Source organism: Danio rerio, chromosome 18 (assembly GCF_049306965.1).
Source record: "Danio rerio strain Tuebingen ecotype United States chromosome 18, GRCz12tu, whole genome shotgun sequence".
Classification (NCBI taxonomy): domain Eukaryota; kingdom Metazoa; phylum Chordata; class Actinopteri; order Cypriniformes; family Danionidae; genus Danio; species Danio rerio.
Genome location: NC_133193.1, coordinates 6,242,501 through 6,261,504, shown reverse-complemented (window position 1 = coordinate 6,261,504; position 19,004 = coordinate 6,242,501). Strand labels below are relative to the sequence as shown.

The window sequence follows — 19,004 nt, the reverse complement described above, 5'->3', positions numbered from 1 at the left end:
AAGCTGAAAACCTGTAAGCTGTTACATAAAAGGAAAAACAAATAATGTGAAAGACAGTTGGTGCCAGCTACCAACATTCTTCGAAATATCTTCTTTTGTTTTCAACAGAACAAAGAAACTCATAAAAGTTTGAAGCAAGTAAAGGGTGAGTAAATGATGATTATTTACTGTAAGATGTCAAACAAATCTCATCTGAACATGTCAGCTCACTTCAGCTCAAAATATCCCACAGAATTAAAAAATATATTTTTAAAAAATCTAATTTGCTCATATTTAGATACCAAAATACAAATATGTGCATGTTCCTTTAAATGCAAATGAGCTGCTGCTTTCCAGAAGAGGGCGGAGCCTATACGCACCTATTCTGATGCTCAAAACAAGCTGATATTTTGAAGCTAAAATGTCAGAAAAACAAGTAATGGATTAAAGCTTTTCATGGTCAAACCTGAGACAATGGTGGAGAGGAAGAGTTTACAACTTCTAGACTGAAGCTGGATGTTTCTGAACGGTCAGTAGAGACTTTCATGTAGCTGTTGTGGAGTAACGTTAAAGTTGATTGAACTTGTGATTAGCATGAGCTAGCCCTAACGTCACTACTTTGTTTTCTTGAAGTAAAGTTGGTTTTATATTACACACTGACTTTTTCCTTAATAATATAATTTCAATATAATATTATTTTGAAATTTTAAACAATCATATTAGCAGCCAGTGACTATCAAAATATAACATTGTTCACAGTCAATTAACTGGTGCTTATGTTGTTTTGAAGTCAAACTTTAATGCGATTTCAGACCTAATGTTCAAAGTAGTGTGGTAAACATTGTAGAGACCGTTAAATGAACAAATGTGCAAATATAAAGCCAACTTTACCTCAATATCTGTTCTTATGTGTGTTTATGAATTTTGCTGATGGTGACTGAGCATTTTCAGGCCAGGGAAAGTACAGAAGATAATGTTAACTTTAGCCATATTAGTCGTACAGCATGTTATCAATAACATAAAAAAAAGATATTTGGAAATATGTATTAAAAAATGTTTTGGACATGGAAAAAATATGGGACATTCTACCAGAAATGTACATTATCTGTCCCTGAAATAAAAAATAAATAAATACAGTAAATAAAAAGTATTTAACACTTTTTTAAATGGACTTATTGTTGATTTCTGTGAGTTGTTCTATAACGGAATGTCATTCATTTGGTTCAGATTTATTACATATATTTTTTTTAATTAAAAACAAATTTGCAAATCCTGTTATTGTCCTTGTCCTTAGCACAACTGAAGCTAGAGCTTTAATAGTCTTGTCATGCTAAAAACTGTTATTTAAAGAAAAAACTTATTGAAATAACAAGTTTAAGTTGTTATCAATCACATCAATTGATTAAAAACATGAGAATATAAATACATTTTGCAAAATAAATACTACAAATATATAATACAGATACATCTACAATTGTCATCATGTTTCTATCAGTTCTGTCTAGGCGTGGGACGATAACCGTTTTCAAGGTATACCGCATTTTAGAAAAGTTCATTTGTTAAAACCGCCAAAATTTTCTGCGATACCGTTCCTAAGGTACTGTTTGTGTAAGCTTTTTTATTTATGTTTATTTATTTATTTATTTAGTTAGTTAGTTTTTTTAGGACAACAGTATCTCCAGCTGAAAACATATCAAAAGATGCTGTTTTAAATGGTAAAAAAATCAGTTTTTAAAACAAAAGCAGAAGTCAATGATTATTTAGCCTGACATGTTTACTGCTCCAAAATATTATAAATGTTTCTCTTAATAAAACGTATTGTGTTCAGTGGGGAAAAATGCTATTATTTTTTACCCAGACATAAAAAAAAAAAACTTATTTTAAAGCGGTAATCACAAAACTGTAATACCATGAAATCGTGATATTTTTATCCAAGGTTATCATATTGTTAGAATCTTATACCGGCACATGCCTAGTCCTGTCGCATTTGCATTAGATTTAACATAAAATTGGTGCAATACACCTATGGCTATGGCTCGGAGGTGATATCATTTGATGGAGGAGAAGCTGACAGTGATCAAGGATGCGTTTTATCATCAAATTGTATGATTTTATGCATGTTTTTATATGATTTTTTGAGGACGGCAAGCTTAAAGATTAGGCCGTCACATTTTTTATAAGTGAAAATGTACATTTCTGGTGAAATGTCCCATATAGAAATGACCCTTGTTGATAAACTCGGGTTTTAAATATATTTTGCCTAAATATATAGTTCAGTAGACTAATTAGTATGGTTTGCTCTTGTGCTCTTGATGCTTAATTCTCTGCCTGCAACCTTAGATTGATCTTTTAGGTAGCTAATTTAAAGAAGTTGTTAACCGCACTCATTTAAATATTTAAATTTTAATGATTGTTAAAATTCTTCAAAAAACAAAACCACAATTGTTTTGAATGTGTTGATCTGAAACGGTTGTTGTTTTGTTTCCTGAAGAATGTAACATATATACTTATTTATATATTAAATTGAGTGGGTATTTTGAAATAAGGGCACATATAGTGACATTCAGCACATTTACTTAAAAGTGAAATTCACCCACAGTTTCTTACTTTCAATGGTTCATCCAAAATCAGAAGATTAGTGTAGTTTTCAGGCTCAGACATTGTAAATCTCCAGCTGCTGCAAGTTAGAGAGTAAACAGAAATGGCAACTGCACAGATTAATGGGTGATTAGTAAGGGATAAAGTACATCCAGGTGGTTGTTATCGCAGAATAAAGCCTGACAGGCTTATCACCAGCCCGATGTGAAACAAAGCATTGTTGTGTAAGACTGAAGAACATTATTCTGCAAAAACAACCACCTGGATGTACTTTATCCCCTTTATTACATATCTACTTGACACAAAATGTAAAAATTAGACACAAAACTTTGCTCTGAGCTGAGTTTATTAATTCTTTTATTAAGGGCAAAGCTGACAGAAACCAAAATGGCTGAATTACGCAGCTCCATTACTGATGTATTATTCAGTCACAAGATGGCGCCAAACAGTGGCACAACAGACAAGCATATAAATATTGATGTGAATTTATTTACTGACGGTCATAAATAATTATTTTAAAGTATCCGTTTAAGCAGTGCAAGATGGAATCTGCTGACATGTATTGCTATTTCTGTGTAGAATTTTGTAAAAAATATCTGTGGATTTATGCGGAATGATTTTGGGAGTATTGTAACTAAAAGCCTAATAAATGAAATTAAAAATAATACCTTTTTAACTTCCATTTAATGTTTACAATGCAAATCCAGTTACATACACATATTTGCTAAACAAAGCAAGTCTCATATAATCTACTTAAAGACAGAAAATATTACTAAATAATTGGAAGTTGTGATATTGGACATAAATTGCGATATTGGACATAAATTGGACATAGCGATATTTTATTTTTCTGCGATAATTTCACCAAATGATTGAATAACACTATTTGAAAAGAATCTATAGTCGCATTTTACTTTAAGGTTCAATTCTCACTAGCAAATAATATGACTTTTGCATCAGTAAACTCCTAATTTGCTCCTTATTATTATATATTAAGGTAGTTTAGGTATTGCATTAGGGAAAAAGAATAAGATCATGCAGAATATGTATAGCTCTCAGTATAATTGAGAACATCTCATTTTGAAAAAAAATATTTGGATCCATTTCTCATTCAATGTATTTTGATGTATTTAAACAAAACAGATTTAATAAACAGATATATTTATTAAAATAAATTTTTAGTCCCCAAACATATTTAGAAATTTAAAGATAATACAATTAAATTCAAGCAAAATATTGCAAATTTCAACTAAAGTTTACTTTTTTTTTGCTTTTCTTGATTTTTCCTCTTTTTTAAAATGTGTATTTAACATTTTAATTTTTTTATATGTGTATTTATATTTAATTTTTATTTAACATTTAATATTTTATTTTTATTTAATATATTTGTACTAGTTTTTGAACTGTTATCGTAAATTATTTTATTAAATAAGATTTGGCGTCAGTACTGACTACAGGGGTGATAGCGTTCCGGCACCACGCCGGATTTCCGGCGTACTGTGGCTGCGGGGAAAAAAAAAATCAGGTTGACGTATATTGATCTGTCATTTCTCTAGATTCACAGAATTCACTCACTGCTGAAAGCGCCGGATTGGTTTTTATTAAGTGCCATTTTGTGTGCTCGTGAATCATCTTTTGAGTGTAGACGCCATGTAAATAAAAGATTAATTGTGTAATTTAGAAAGCTTTATAAATTATAACGGATCTTTGTGAGATCTCTATGAACTAAGATTAGTGACGCTTTTTAGTGATAATAAGAGGAGCGTGCTTTGCACTTTCCAGGCTATAATCCATTCAGAATTTGTATGAAACTTTCGTTTTCGGCACATATACGCTGATATGTTTTGGGAATGACATCTGCATATTTACGCTGGGTTTATTCTCGAAATAACGGTGAAGCAATAGACGGGACAAAAATATATTTCCCCCTTCTCCTTAAACAACTTAGTGTTTCAGCTATGAAATAGTTCAGTTTTGTATGTAGCCTAATGGCAAAGTGTTTATATTTAGTTTCGTTTTTTTTTCAGCTTATTTAGAAAAACGTTTGGAGCATTTTTTATTCGTTAAAAATAATTTTTTTTTTTTTTAACGAACAGCGCCCAGCGGAAGACCATCATTGTCTGTTTGATCAGTTTGCCTTCTCAGATCATCACGACTTGCCTAAAATAAAAGATATAAAACAGTTCAAGTATAAAACAATGGTAGCTTAAACGTTAAAGAATGTGTGCTATTAGGCGCATAGTTTGCTTATAAAAAGCTTGCAGGACATCGCGGCGCCAGAGCAATCACTTGCATTTTTTCAGTGGGAGCAATTTAAAGTTATCCGTCATTTTAGCTCACAAAGTACGAGTAATACATCAAAAAACGTTACAGCGTTTTTATAAAATAAAGAAAACCAAAATTATGCGCTTTCTGTCGTCAGGTTTTTGAACAGGAGCGCTTAACAAAATGAAGCAAAATGTATATGCCTCACAGACATAATAAATATATTTATAGAAAACTTTAAATTATTACTTAACGAAATAAAACAAATCGAAAACAAAAAAACTCCTTCATGTAATCCGTAAAGATGAATTTCTCTCTAAAGGCGAGTCCAAGAGGAGATTGCCAGTCAGGATCTTTGCGACTCAGAATAAGTTTATTAATAAATAATTATGATATGATCCTTACTCTTTCCTCGACACTTTCATGGTTATTTGTTTTTGCCGGTGCTTGGGGCGAGTTTTAGCTTATTGTGTGCGCTTGAACGCGGTTTCACAGTAGCAGTTTTAACATGGAGTGACACGACATCTGACGTACAGATGACACTGGCACATGCCACTGAGTGTAGTGACACTTCCGGTGGCAAAACCATATTTAATCATTACGCGACTTTTAACCTAATTTATCGCGTCGCAAGTTAGTTTATTTGCTGAGCTACTCTTTTGATTTAAACGCATTTATTTTATGTATTCGTAGTCATACTTCCGTACGTAATATAGTCATTTGACAGAACATGTCAGTCAAATTTATTGTGGCATGCTTATGTACGGGAGGGGTTACACTTATCTGTTGTACTGTATATTATTGCATCCTGGCAGTTCCTTTGTTCCCTACAATATGGACTTCTCTATGTTTTTAATTCATTCATTTATTTTATTATTTAACTTATTTTCATTTTAAGGTATTTTAAATAATATCCTTTAAAAAGTTATAATAAAATGCATGTTGAAAACTCATAACATATATGCATGTAAGATAACAGGTGTCATTTGTCTAATGATTTTTAAATATTAAAGCAAAGAGACTTATAAGATTAAGGTGCTTATAACGTGCTTATACTGACACCTACTGGCACATGTCACAAGATCACTGACACTGGCATGTGTCACTGACATTACTGGCATGTGTCTAAAAAGAGCCACTTGACAATAATGATGATCAGGGTTACACATAGGCTGTTAATATATTTGGGCCCAGGGGCCCACAAGTTATGTGTTAAAAGTGCGTTGCACACATAGTACCCCCACCCCTACTCACCTCAGGGGCAAGGAAAAAAAGTTCAGGCTCAGGAATTTTTTCCACTATCAGCCCTGTGACTAATCTAATGTATATGCACAAATATAATATTGTATAGCTTCCTCTTAAAGAAAATATGAATTAAGATAGATTTGCGAGGGGTGTACTTATATATGCTGAGCACTGTAGATAAGAACTAAGCAGCCAATATCTCAATAACATGCATGTTAATAAGCACCTAGTTAATAGTGATAATTGCTCCCTAACGTGTTATCAAATGTGTTAATTTTGATTGATTTCAGATGATTCTGCAGGCCAGTGAATAATACATAAAATGTAATAAACTACAATAATAGATGAACGCAATGAAGCAAAGATAAAAGTTAAACAAGCAGTGCATGCTTTATTGTTTTGTATATTTAAAAGCAAAGTGAACTCAACATCATTCATATCTTGCGATGTGACTATTGCGGATGCACACATTGTGATATTGATGCTGAAACGATATATTGTGCAGCCTTATAACAATTTATATTGTAAATAAATCATATGAACATTTTTACATTAGCCAAAATATTACTGAAATGTATTTAAAAACTAAATAAATATAAATGTACACACATTTGCACAAGTAGATAAATAGACTCAATGATTGGCTTAAAACCTTTGGATTTCTGTGTGCACAGATTCAGTGTGGGGCTACAGTCTCATGCAAAAATTTGGGCACCCTTCTGAGGCCGCATAATAATGTGCTCTTTCTTTACAAGAGAAGATCGCAGTGAGATGCCATTCGGTTAGAGAAAACTAAATAATGTCATGTTTTCCAGACAGAGATACGTATAGTATAGCAGTATTGTTTAACATTAAACTAAAATTGAAAAATAGGCTATGCAAAAGTTTGGGCACCCTCTCTTTTGTGTGGATTTCAAAACAATAGTCACTTAATGCTAAATGATTACAACACAAAATGATTTGCGTGACTCAGTTAACCTTAACAATCCTAACACAGCTACAAACAATCATGAAAAAGGATATTTAAGATAGCTGATTGTTAGTAATGCTTCTTATTGCGAAACAGAAAGTAACAACATGGGAACCTCAAAAGAACTTCCTAATTACCTAAAAACTAGGATAATTCACCAACATGAATTAGAAGAAGGATGCAAAAAGGTTTCACAAAGGTTTAAAGTCTCTATCTCCACAGTCAGAAATATAGTAAGTAAATGGAAGGCCACAGGAACAGTTCTTGTGTATTTATTTATTTATTTATCAGGATCCCCATTAGCCACTACCAAGGTAGTGGCTATTCTTCCTGGGGTCCATCGAACATAACACAAAATTACATTAATACACAACAACAAAGACTAATAAAACATTAAAATACAAAATTCATACATAACATCTAAATCAACAATCCACTTAATATTGTTCCATTAAATATTTTTTAAATGATTTTTTAAACCTCCTTTTACTTGTTACAAAGCATGTAATGTCTGATGGCAATTCATTCCATATTTTCATTCCTCTATACATCACGGTACGTTGCTTTGCATTAGTTTTTGAAATGGGAAGCAAACAATTTCCTTTTAATGCATGCCTGGTGTTAAAATGATGACTAACATTACTATACAAAAGTTGACTGTACAATACACTTGGAACTTTTAACACAGAAATATTTCTTATAAAACACAGCAGAGAAACAATTACCCTATCCTTCACCAATAACCAACCTAAAGTTTTATGCATTTTCATAATATTAACTCTTCTATTGCAGTGTAAAATGAGTTGTGCCGCTCTATTCTGGACTAACTGTAATTTATCTAAGTCTTTACTTGATGCACTCGACCATTTAACTGTGGTTTACATTTAAATTGAAAGTTTGATCCAAACACAATACTTTTGGTTTTTGTTAAATTTAAAATCATCTTATTATTCTGTACCCACTTTACCACTAATTGTAACTCCTCATCTAAATCAGCAGATAATTTTTCTATCGATGGCGCTGGTAAATATAATGTTGTATCATCTGCGTACATAACTGCCCTTGCTTGCTTTAAAACCAGAGGAAGATCATTGGTAAAAATAGAAAATAACAATGGTCCTAAACAACTTCCTTGAGGCACACCACATTGCAACTCTTTCACCTCCGAATAACTTCCATTATAAAATACACATTGCCTCCTACTAGTCAGATAACTTTTAAACCAACGCACAGTTTGATAAGTAAATTTACTTGTGAAGGAAAGATGTGCTAGAACAAGAAAAATATCTGAAAGGCAAAGTCAAAGAATGGTTAGAGTGGTCATTTACAAACAGCAGACCACCTCTAAAGAGCTCCAGGAACATCTTGCTGCTATAATGCCATTGTACATTGGCTGTTTCAGCTGTTGTTTTCTGGGTATGTTGTGACTGACCAATCTCAGAATCAAAAATCAAGAGCAGTGGCGTAGCGGACGGGCCCGCAGGGCACGCACTGCAGGGGGGCCCCGCGTGATTAGGGGGCCGCACGTCGATTATTTTCAATAATTGAAAATCCGGCAACCGCAATAATCAAACTCTTGGGAACAACTGTGGTCGGAACCAAAGTTCACAGGTCGGTGTTCTCTGAACTCCTCTCAAGTGGTGGACTACTTCATTCTGATTGCTTGCCGCCGAACCGCGTCATAGCTCATACCATAAAGTTGACTTGATTTCAACTCTCTTTGACGCCCACACAGGAGAAGATGCGCTGCGCTGTTCCTCGCCACCGGTTTTTCTTGAAAATGAATGACTTATGGCTACTTTGACGCTCTCGCCGCTTTCGGTTTATGATCACTCCTCAGTTTGTGAAGGCTTCCCCGCGTAGTCGATCCACAACCCGCCCTCTTTCCCGCTCCTCAGTTTGTGATCGCTCCTGTTTGTGATCGCTCCCTAGTTTGTGATCGCTCCTCAGTTTGTGATCGCTCCCTAGTTTGTGATCGCTCCTCAGTTTGTGAAGGCTTCCCCGCGTAGTCGCTCCACACCCTGCCCCCTTTCCCGCTCCTCAGTTTGTGATCGATCCTCAGTTTGTGATCGCTCCCTATTTTGTGATCGCTTCTCAGTTTGTGATCGCTCCCTAGTTTGTGATCGCTCCTCAATTTGTGATCACTCCCTAGTTTGTGATCGCTCCTCAGTTTGTAAAGGCTTCCCCTCGTAGTCGCTCCACACCCTGCCCCCTTCCCCGCTCCTCAGTTTGTGATCGATCCTCAGTTTGTGATCGCTCCCTAGTTTGTGATCGCTTCTCAGTTTGTGATCGCTCCTCAGTTTGTGATCGATCCTCAGTTTGTGATCGCTCCCTAGTTTGTGATCGCTTCTCAGTTTGTGATCGCTCCCTAGTTTGTGATCGCTCCCTAGTTTGTGATGGCTCCTCAGTTTGTGATCGCTCCCTAGTTTGTAATCGCTCCTCAGTTTGTGAAGGCTTCCCCGCTTAGTCGCTCCACACCCTGCCCCCTTTCCCGCTCCTCAGTTTGTGATCGCTCCCTAGTTTGTGATCGCTCCTCAGTTTGTGAAGGGTTCCCCGCATTGTCACCCACCTTTTATGATCGCTTCCCCACTAAAACCTGAACTACCCTGATCCAGTTACTACGACCATTTATGTGAAGCTGCTTTGACACAATCTACATTGTAAAAGCGCTATACAAATAAAGCTGAATTGAATTGAATTGAATTTAACTTTTAAAGTAACTAATAGGCTTTTACATGTAGTGAAATGCATGATGGGTGAAGTGACAGATGTGCGCCTGACACACACATTTGACATTGACAATATTAGCATGTCGGGTCCTGTGAAGCATGACTGACACTGGGAATCAGACACACATCTTCATGTCTCCAGATCTCATTACACTCTATTAATGTGAAGCCATTCGGTCAAATAAATGAATGGACGACTAAAGACAGCAAACAAACACATCGCAGGGAAATAAATTAATGAAGAGGTTTTAATGAAGATGTGAGGTTCGTCTTCTGCTGTAATTACCGAGCATCACTTTTTCCTCCTTGCCAATTTAAAGCATTAGAGACACAATTCCCATGTTTTTGTTGCAAGTGCTATATTAAATATGGTTGATAAATTATTAACCTAGCATGAGAAGTATGTCTAAAATAATAATTTTGACCGGTCATGCTTCAGACGTTCTGACCTTCTTGAAAATCACACGAAGATGATGTAATATTTCACTACTCTTTTGAAATACTGTTGCATTAATTTGTAATAAAGTGCTTTTGATTAGACTTTAAATGTCCAGACTGCATTTTAATATGTTTTATGTTAAGGTTTATTTAATGATTGTTGATCTAAAATTGTGCAATCACATGTCAGAATTTTAGACTCTAATTAAATTATATTAATCTTCCAGAATTCTGTTTATTTACGGTTGAGAATTGCATTATGGGCTGTTGAAATCTGCTCTGTCGACTTTTGATGTTGAAGATTCAACACTTTTAGTGGCATTTTAGTTTGGAATAATTTAATGCATAATAATATTTCACTTTTGTTTAACACTTTAAAAAAAATAGAAGAATAGAATAGAAAAATAGAGGCTTTTGACGCACCTCACTTCACCTTAAATGTTAAAAGTTTTTTTTTTTCGTTCATTTTGTAGATAACTGACCAGCAAAAATACATTAATTGAGAAAGAAATTATAATAATAAGATGTGCCATTATTAGTAACTTTAGGTGTTTTCTAAAACAAAATCTGTCAGTGTTATTTTCATTCTCTCATCTTTAGCGCTTCACATTTTCACGGTTGTAGCTCCTGTCACCAAAGGTAGACGGCATTGACTGAGTGATTGACAGCTGATATTAACCAATCATTTGCGTTTAGTTCTAGAGCAGTGGACCAATAAGAAGAGAACTAAGGTGGGGCAAGCATTGCATGGCTTTTTTTTTTACTTCATCAAGTTCACATAACAACTATTTATCTGTCCCTGAGTGCTGCGTTTGCCGTTTTTAGGTGCAAAGATGGATTCTGCATAAATGTTTCCTAAATTCACGCACGAAGAGGATTTTTGAAGTGAAAACAGTGAAAATGCATGCAATTGCCCAAATGCTTCCAAATATATTTTAAGGTTGCATAAATAAAATTTCGGGCGCATATGCGACCAAAACAGTCGAGCACTAGCATCTTGTTATTATTTCCTCATAATAATAATAATAATAATAAAATAAGGAAGTTATCATCAATCACAACACAAATTACAATGAACTCCAAACAAAGTCTCCTCCACCAGCTGTGGGAAAAGCCATTATAACGACACAGATCACTGCCTATTCATGCCAGAGTCAAGCGGAAAAAAAAAAAGTGATTGACAGGTGGTTATTTGCGTGTAACTTTTATGGTTTGGCTATGGGTAAAAGCAAAGACTATGGGGGTCAGGTAGTGAAAACGGTAGGCTACAATTAATAAATTCATTATGAATTAATTGATATTTAACAATGACCCAGTATCCCCCCCCCAACCCACCCTGCGACGACGATGCTACCGTCCATCGTGATGCAAAATTGGTCAACATCGCCCAACCCTACTTCACTTAAAATATTCTTGTTTATTTTGTAGATAACTGAACAACAAAATTATTTTAAGACAAACAACAATTTACACCAAATGAAATTCGTTTCAAAAAGATCATTTTTCAGACAAAAAATTATTGTTCAGACATGCTTTCAGTTTCTCTGTCTCACTCGTGGCGAGTTTAGGCGACGGATTATTAAGTAAAACTGGCTTTAGACGGTTAAGTTGAGTCTGCTTCGAACCTGCCAGAAATCATCAGGCTTTGCTAAATTGCTGGTAAATTATTTTACCTACGATTAGGGTCAATAGTGGTAGCCTATTACAGATTTTAAAGAAAATCTTAATATTAAAAAAGGAAACATAAGCTGGACTACAACAGATCATATCAATGTCATAAAGAATGCTTAAATAATGTAGCCTAGTTTACAGCAAGCATCATGTTTTTAGTTAGATTGTGTAGTCTGTCATACAGTAGGCCTAGGTTTGTTATTTCAGCCTGATCTCACGAGAAAACGTAAGTATTTTACATTTTGGCAGTTTAGTGGCTAATTCGTATGAATTTGTACGAGTTCAGTCGTAAGAAAATGTACGATTTTAAAAAGGAGGCGTGGCACCTAACCCCACCCCTAAACACAACCGTCATTGGGGGATATGCAAATCGTACTAAAATGTACGAATTAGATCGTACGAATTTGTACGAATTAGCCACTAAATGAAAAAGTTACGAATTGCCGTGAGATTGTGTTGGTTATTTTTACTAATGAAGATATATTTTTTGAGTTCATCACCAGAACTATAGAAACTGTATTATGTTATTAAAAAAAGGCACATTTTCGGGATCGGATCTGTATCGTTCGATACTCTGAATTTTGGTATCGATATCGGATCAAAAATAATGGTATTGTTGCATGCCTATTAGTGAGTTGTTCTTTTTAAGAGAGTGTGGTGCGGTAGTCATAGCGAAATCATAATCTCAGGAACTAAATGAACTGATTCAGATGAGTGTTTGAAGCAAAAGAAAACCTGCAATACCATAAACGGCACAAATTCTACAGTTTGCAGCCTTAATGCAAATAAAATTAATGCAAATAAAATTAAATAAAAATAAAGTGGTCTACTTACTATTTGTCGGCACAAATGTGTGAGCATTAATGACTTTTCCACATGCAACATTAACTATTGTAGAACCGTTAAGGTCGATATATCGTTAACAAACTGAAGGGGTACTGCCAGTATTTTGAAGCCATAGTATCGCAGTGCAACTGAAGTACTGGTAAACTGTGCAACCCTAGTTTCTTGCAGTTCTGTTTTTGTAATGAATAGAAAGCAAATTATATTTGTCTCCTCCTCTTTTTTTCTGATCTGAAAAATGGTCCAATCCGTGACGAAAAAAAACATTATGTGATCTGAACCGTGAGATTTGTGACCTGTTACACCACTATTTTCAATAAATGTTCGAAAAAAGATCAAGCTCCCATAATGCAATTTAAAAGCATAAATAAACAGGGGAAAAAATAGATATATGAACCACTAAATATGGAAAACTGCTAATTTACTCATATTTTACCTCCAGGTTTTAGGCTGGAGATTCAGATTTATGTATCTTGGATTTCTCTTCTTCAGAATCCGGTTTTATTCAGTGTTGTGTCAGTGTCAAAACACTAGAGAGAGAAATAGAAGAGCAGCATAATCATACCACTTAACACAGTTATGGGAATAGCAAAAAAAAAAAAAAAAATCAATCTTGAGATACGAGTGGTTTAGAAGTCGTTTTGAAATATGTATTCCACCTGCGACGAAAGCTTTTGAATTAAACAGGGCTGGATTGGAGGAGAAGGAGAGCTGCTGATGTATATTTCATGAGTTACAGTGAGCGCTGGTTTGTGTATCTTCTGTCTTCAGATGAGATAACGCTCACCGATGCTCCTCTGTCCTCTCACAAAGTCTGCTTTTGCAGGAGAAGAGGGCAGGATGAGGCCAGAAGAGGCGTCTTTAATTAAAACATACAGTATTTGAGGTTGGGTGACCTGCTGTGGGAGACAAAATGTCAAAAAGTGCTGCAACGATAACCAAGCTAATTTATTAAAGATTTCTGAGAAATCACTGGCGATCTGCGTGCACGCATAGAACATTCAGAGAAAATGGAAAAGACTTGCTTTCTTAAAATGCTCCCTTGGTGCATGATTCTTTCAGAAGTTTGTAATCTCTTGTAAAAATGAACTAAAATGACTGGTTATTCTCCTAAAAAAAAAGGACATTGCAATGTCAAATCAGTTAGTACCATAGACTATAAAAGATATGGACGTAGTATCCGTGACGTGACCCATAGCCGTAGGTTTCTGAAAAGAGAAAATGAAGCTACATTTAGGCGTGGTCAATCGCAGAGGTGGGTAGTAATGAATAGGCATGGGCTGGTATAAGATTCTGATAACCTTGGATTTAAATATTGCGATTTCACAGTATCACGGTTAGAGATTACTGCTCTAAAGTATATTCTTTTAAATGTCTGGGTAAAAAACGAAACCTTTTTGCCAAAATATTTTAATTTGGGGAATCATTTAAATTATTTTGGTACAGTAGCTAAACATGTCAGGCTAAATATTTTAAATGAATCATTCATTTGCTGCTTCTTCAACTGTTTCAAATACAATTGAAGTAAATACAATCAAGTAAATAAAAAAATATTACTCATACCTCAGGAACAGTATTACAGACATTTTTAATGGTTTTAAAACCTTGACTTTTCCAAACTGCAGTATACCTTGAACGCAATTATCTTCCCATGATTATCTTCACATATGCCTACTGGCATTTTGCTCAGACGGGCTTTTCTTTGAGAGAAACATAATGTAACATACGTGAACTTGGGATTGCCTGCCGGGTATTTTAAGTTGAGGTTGTTTTTAGGTTACTTTTTTATATTTACTGTTGCACTAAAGTGAAGAATTTATGTTGTTTATTACGTGATTATGGTATTTTGCTTGATTAATATCACTTGATTGTTCAAGCTACCTTACAGGAGTGCTGTTAACAGAGTTGTTGAATGTTAAAATAAGGTGAAATAAATAAAAGAATTAGGAACATCCTGGATCTGTTTGTTCGCTCTTTATTTATTTTTTTTAATGTAGAAGTATAAGATCAGGTTTCGGTATCGGTAGATATTCAAAATCAAATGACTCGGACAAAGATTTGAGGGCAAAAAAACCTGATCAGGACATCCCTAATAGATATTTTATATAAGTATATAATTTCACTCACCTGGGAAATGGAGAACACCTGAATGGTTTGTGAGCACAATTAAGTGTGCACTGAATGCCAAATTATCTGATAATTGCAAGAAATAATTCCAAAAGGCATCAGAATGTGTAAAGCCATATAAAACTAAACAAAAATATGATGTATATGCTGAGTTCAGCGGCTAATCAGCTGGAATCAGCTGAGGTGAAGTGATGGTGACCATCGAGACCTAGCTGTCACTCAAGTGACCACGCCCTTAATTATGCAAATTTAATATAACTTAATTTAAATGAAATGGATGAACTATGTATAGTTATATATTTATAACTATATATATATATATATATATATATATATATATATATATATATATATATATATATATATATATATATATATATATTATTATTATTTTTTTTTTATAGTTATAAAAAAATTCCCCCTTCACAGCAGTCATGAAGTGTAATATTAGTTATATAAATCCAAATTATTCTTTGTACCAGGCTGTAAACATCTTTTTTTCTGCTGTAAAGTTGGCCATTTTAACAGTGGGCTCGACAGAAATTTGCACTGTGATGGAGCCAGCGGAGTTAGTGGAATTTTGATAAATTGCAGTTTCAGCTACTTCTGTATTAGCTTCACGAGGGAGAGCGGGATGTTGCCAGTTTGTTGGTACGCACCCCTTAATCTTAATGAGCTAAGAAAATGCATATTTCTTCTTTAGTAACAATCCAGAAAATTACAGTATTAAGCACTGTAATAAATATCAGATTAGAAACTAAGCTGCTTTGACACAATTTACATTATAAAAGCGCTATCTAGATAAACATGAATTGAAACTCTTAAGTATTAATTTACTTGAATAGTCAGTAACTTAGGAGGACTATATTTAATCTTAATTGACTAGACTGACTCTCAGCATCACAGACGGTGGTTTAAAGTGAGTTAACCAGAGATAGACTCGACACAATGCACTCTGGGACTGCATATCCCTTGCTGAACGGCACAGTTAAAGCTCTCTTTGAACATGTTTGAAAGAGTATCAGAACAGATTCTGCACAATACCATTTCTTCCCTTTACACTCGCTACACTGTCGATGTTTCAATGGGATTATGTCAGATAATGACGACAGAGTGCTTTAAAAAAATCGAGGCTTAGTCGAACAATATGAGAACACGACCTTCATTAGAAACTCGATTCAGTTTTAAATGAAACTTTAGAGCTTATTCAACAAATTCTGTCAGTCTTAATACTATATGGTCAACTTGTAACACTAAGCATGTTGAAAGTGTTTCTGGCATTACTCACACTTTCATTCAAAAAAATATAGATTTGTATGTTTGTTTGTTTTTATATTTATCTTGTGTGTACTTCGGAGAACGCTCGCGTGCACGCATGACGCCTATTTTAGTGAACAACCAGCATTGGCTGTGAATAACAGGTAATGAAGTTGTAAATAACGTTCAGTTTGTTGCACAGAGCAATTGATTGAGGGCCGTGCGGGAGGTTTGATTTGCATGTAAATGTTTTTTTCTCACAGTGACTGCAGCCGCACACGGAAGTGAAAGTGAAACCTGTTTGCACATCATTTAAATGATCATTGGCATTTTAAAGTTATGATTATGACAAGCATTTGATATGTTTTTTTTCTTTTACAGCAAACACAACGTGTTGTGCATAAAAATAAATGTTTACTGTGTCAGTATAACAACTCTAGCCTATATGTAATGTTGAATATAATACAAGAAGGAATTTGATAATGACAAAATTCTAATTTTACCAGTGAGAACAAATGATCCAATAATGTTCTCAACAACAGATGACAAGCACATGTCTTAAACATAATAATTCAATTTTATAATAATGAATAGTTGTAGGCGAGGCAGTGGCGCAGTAGGTAGCGATGTTGCCTCACAGCAAAAATGTCGCTGGGTCGCTGGTTCGAACCTTGGCTCAGTTGGCGTTTCTGTGTGGAGTTTGCATGTTTCCTCCTGGTGCTCCGGTTTCTCCCACAGTCCAAAGACATGCGGTACAAGTGAATTGGGTAGGCTAAATTAACCGTAGTGTATGAGTGTGTGTGTGAATGTAAGTGTGGATGTTTCCCAGAGATGGGTTGCGGCTGGAGGGGCATCCGCTGCTTAAAAACTTGCTGGATAAGTTGGCGGTTCATTCCGCTGTGGCAACCCCGGATTAATAAAGGGACTAAGCCGACAAGAAAATGAATGAATGAATGAATAGTTGTATTCTGATGTCATCATTTAACAGTGAATTAGCAAACAGGACATATTGAAAGTCTGTTCAAGGCCACGATAATGACTATACAAAATTTAGCATTTTAAGCAACAGTAGACCTACACATAGTCCTAATGTTGTTTTACCATATGTTTGAAAATTAACAATAATAATAGGCTAATCATATTAACCTTTATTTTACATTTACACAATCGTGAGAAAATCATGATCTTGATTTTAAGTAAAAATAAAATCGTGATTCACATTTTTGCCAGAATCGTGCAGCCCTAATATCCAGACTCAATTCTATCAAGATTCAAACCCATTTCTGCAAATGACAGTCTGCCATTTAATGCAAAGTTTTTTTTTTCATGCCTATTAGAAATTAAACCGTATGGCCTCTCCTGTCGTGTGCTTGAATGCTCATTTCCAGTTTTCTCAGAATAGAGCCAGTAATTTCTCAAAGCCCCGTTTCAAAGACTCTCACGGCAAAAAAAAAAAAAAAAAATTAGATGCTACTCATGGTAAAGGTTGCAGAGGTCAGCGCAGCACAATCTGTTCAGCAGCTTTACTGATGAATGAGTAGAAGACCCTCAACTTTGCTGGTCTTTGACCCCTGAAACTGTGAAAAGAGCAAAGCCATCTGTTTCCAGACTCACCAGATCTGCCTTTTCAGGAACTCTTCTCTAACTCCTAGTTTTTTATATTCACATCATTTTAAAAGTATTCATGAAATGGAAGTTAAGATTGTCCTTTTTCTTCTCGACCATGATATAGATTCACTTAATACAGACCTGAAACGAGAAAAAAGGAGTCAGTGGATAATTTCTGCCTTTGTGCACCTATTGGATTGTTGGAAGATGGGTGTTGCTAACAAAATGAAAAAGATTGACAGATGGATAAAAGCAGATCAGAGACTAGACCCTGCCTAAAGGACTGATAGATCCACCCTAAAGGACTGATAACCTCGCACTAAATGACTGAATGCCCCACCCCACCACAAATTACAGATAGCCCCACCCTAAATCACTATTAGCCCCACCCTAAAGACTGATAGATCCATCATAAAGGACTGATAATGAGTAATACATGACTGATAACCCCTACTTAAAGGACTGATATCCTCATCCAAAAGACTGATAGCTCCACCCTAAAAAACTAATAGCCCCAGCCTAAATATAACTGATAGCCCTGCCCTAAATGAAAGATAGCCTAACCCAAAAGGACTGATAGCTCCACCCTAATGGACTGTTAGCCCTGCCCTAAAGGCCTGATTGCTAGACCGTACATGACTTATGGCCTCCCCCTAAAGTAATGATTGCCCAACCCTAAATGACAGTTAGCTTCACCCTTAAAAGACTAATAGCTCCGCCCTGAAGGACTGATAGCTTTACCCTAAAGGACTGAAAACCCCTCACTAAGTGACCCCTCCCTAAGCCCCACCCTAAAATAATGATGGTTTTGCCCTAAAGAACTGACTGAAAAGCCTCGCCCCCTAAAGGACTGATAGCTCCACCCTAATCGACTGATAGCTCCGCCCTAAAGGACTGAAAGCTCCACTCTAAAGGACTGATTGCTCCACCCTAAAGGACTAATAGCCTTGCCCTAAAGGACTGATAGCTCCGCCCTAATGGACTGATAGCTCTGCTCTAAAGGACTGATTGTTTCACCCTGAAGAACTGAATGCTCCGCCCTAAAGAACTGATAGCTTCACCCTAATGGACTGAAAGCTCCACCCTAAAGCACTGAGTGCTCCGCCCTGAAGAACTAATAGCTCCACTCTAATAGACTGATAGCTCCGCCCTAATAGACTAATTGCTTTATCCCAAAGGACTGATAGCCTTGCCCTAAAGCACTAATAGTTCCCCCCCAAAGGACTGAAAGCTCCACCTTAAAGCGCTGATTTCAGTCCACCCTAATGGACTGA

General features: G+C 35.4%; 1 long non-coding RNA gene across 7 annotated transcripts in view; it reads left to right on the top strand.

The window, feature by feature from the left end:
• Positions 1-319: 319 nt before the first annotated feature.
• LOC137488247 (uncharacterized) overlaps positions 320-19,004 on the top strand; it is a 97,527-nt gene continuing 78,842 nt past the window's right edge. For 4 of the 7 annotated variants that reach the window (XR_012394250.1, XR_012394252.1, XR_012394248.1 and 1 more), the window contains exon 1: positions 335-508. This is a non-coding gene — a long non-coding RNA (uncharacterized lncRNA). Of the gene's footprint in view, positions 509-19,004 lie in introns of all 7 variants that reach the window. The other 3 variants (XR_012394247.1, XR_012394251.1, XR_012394246.1) reach the window with 2 other exon arrangements.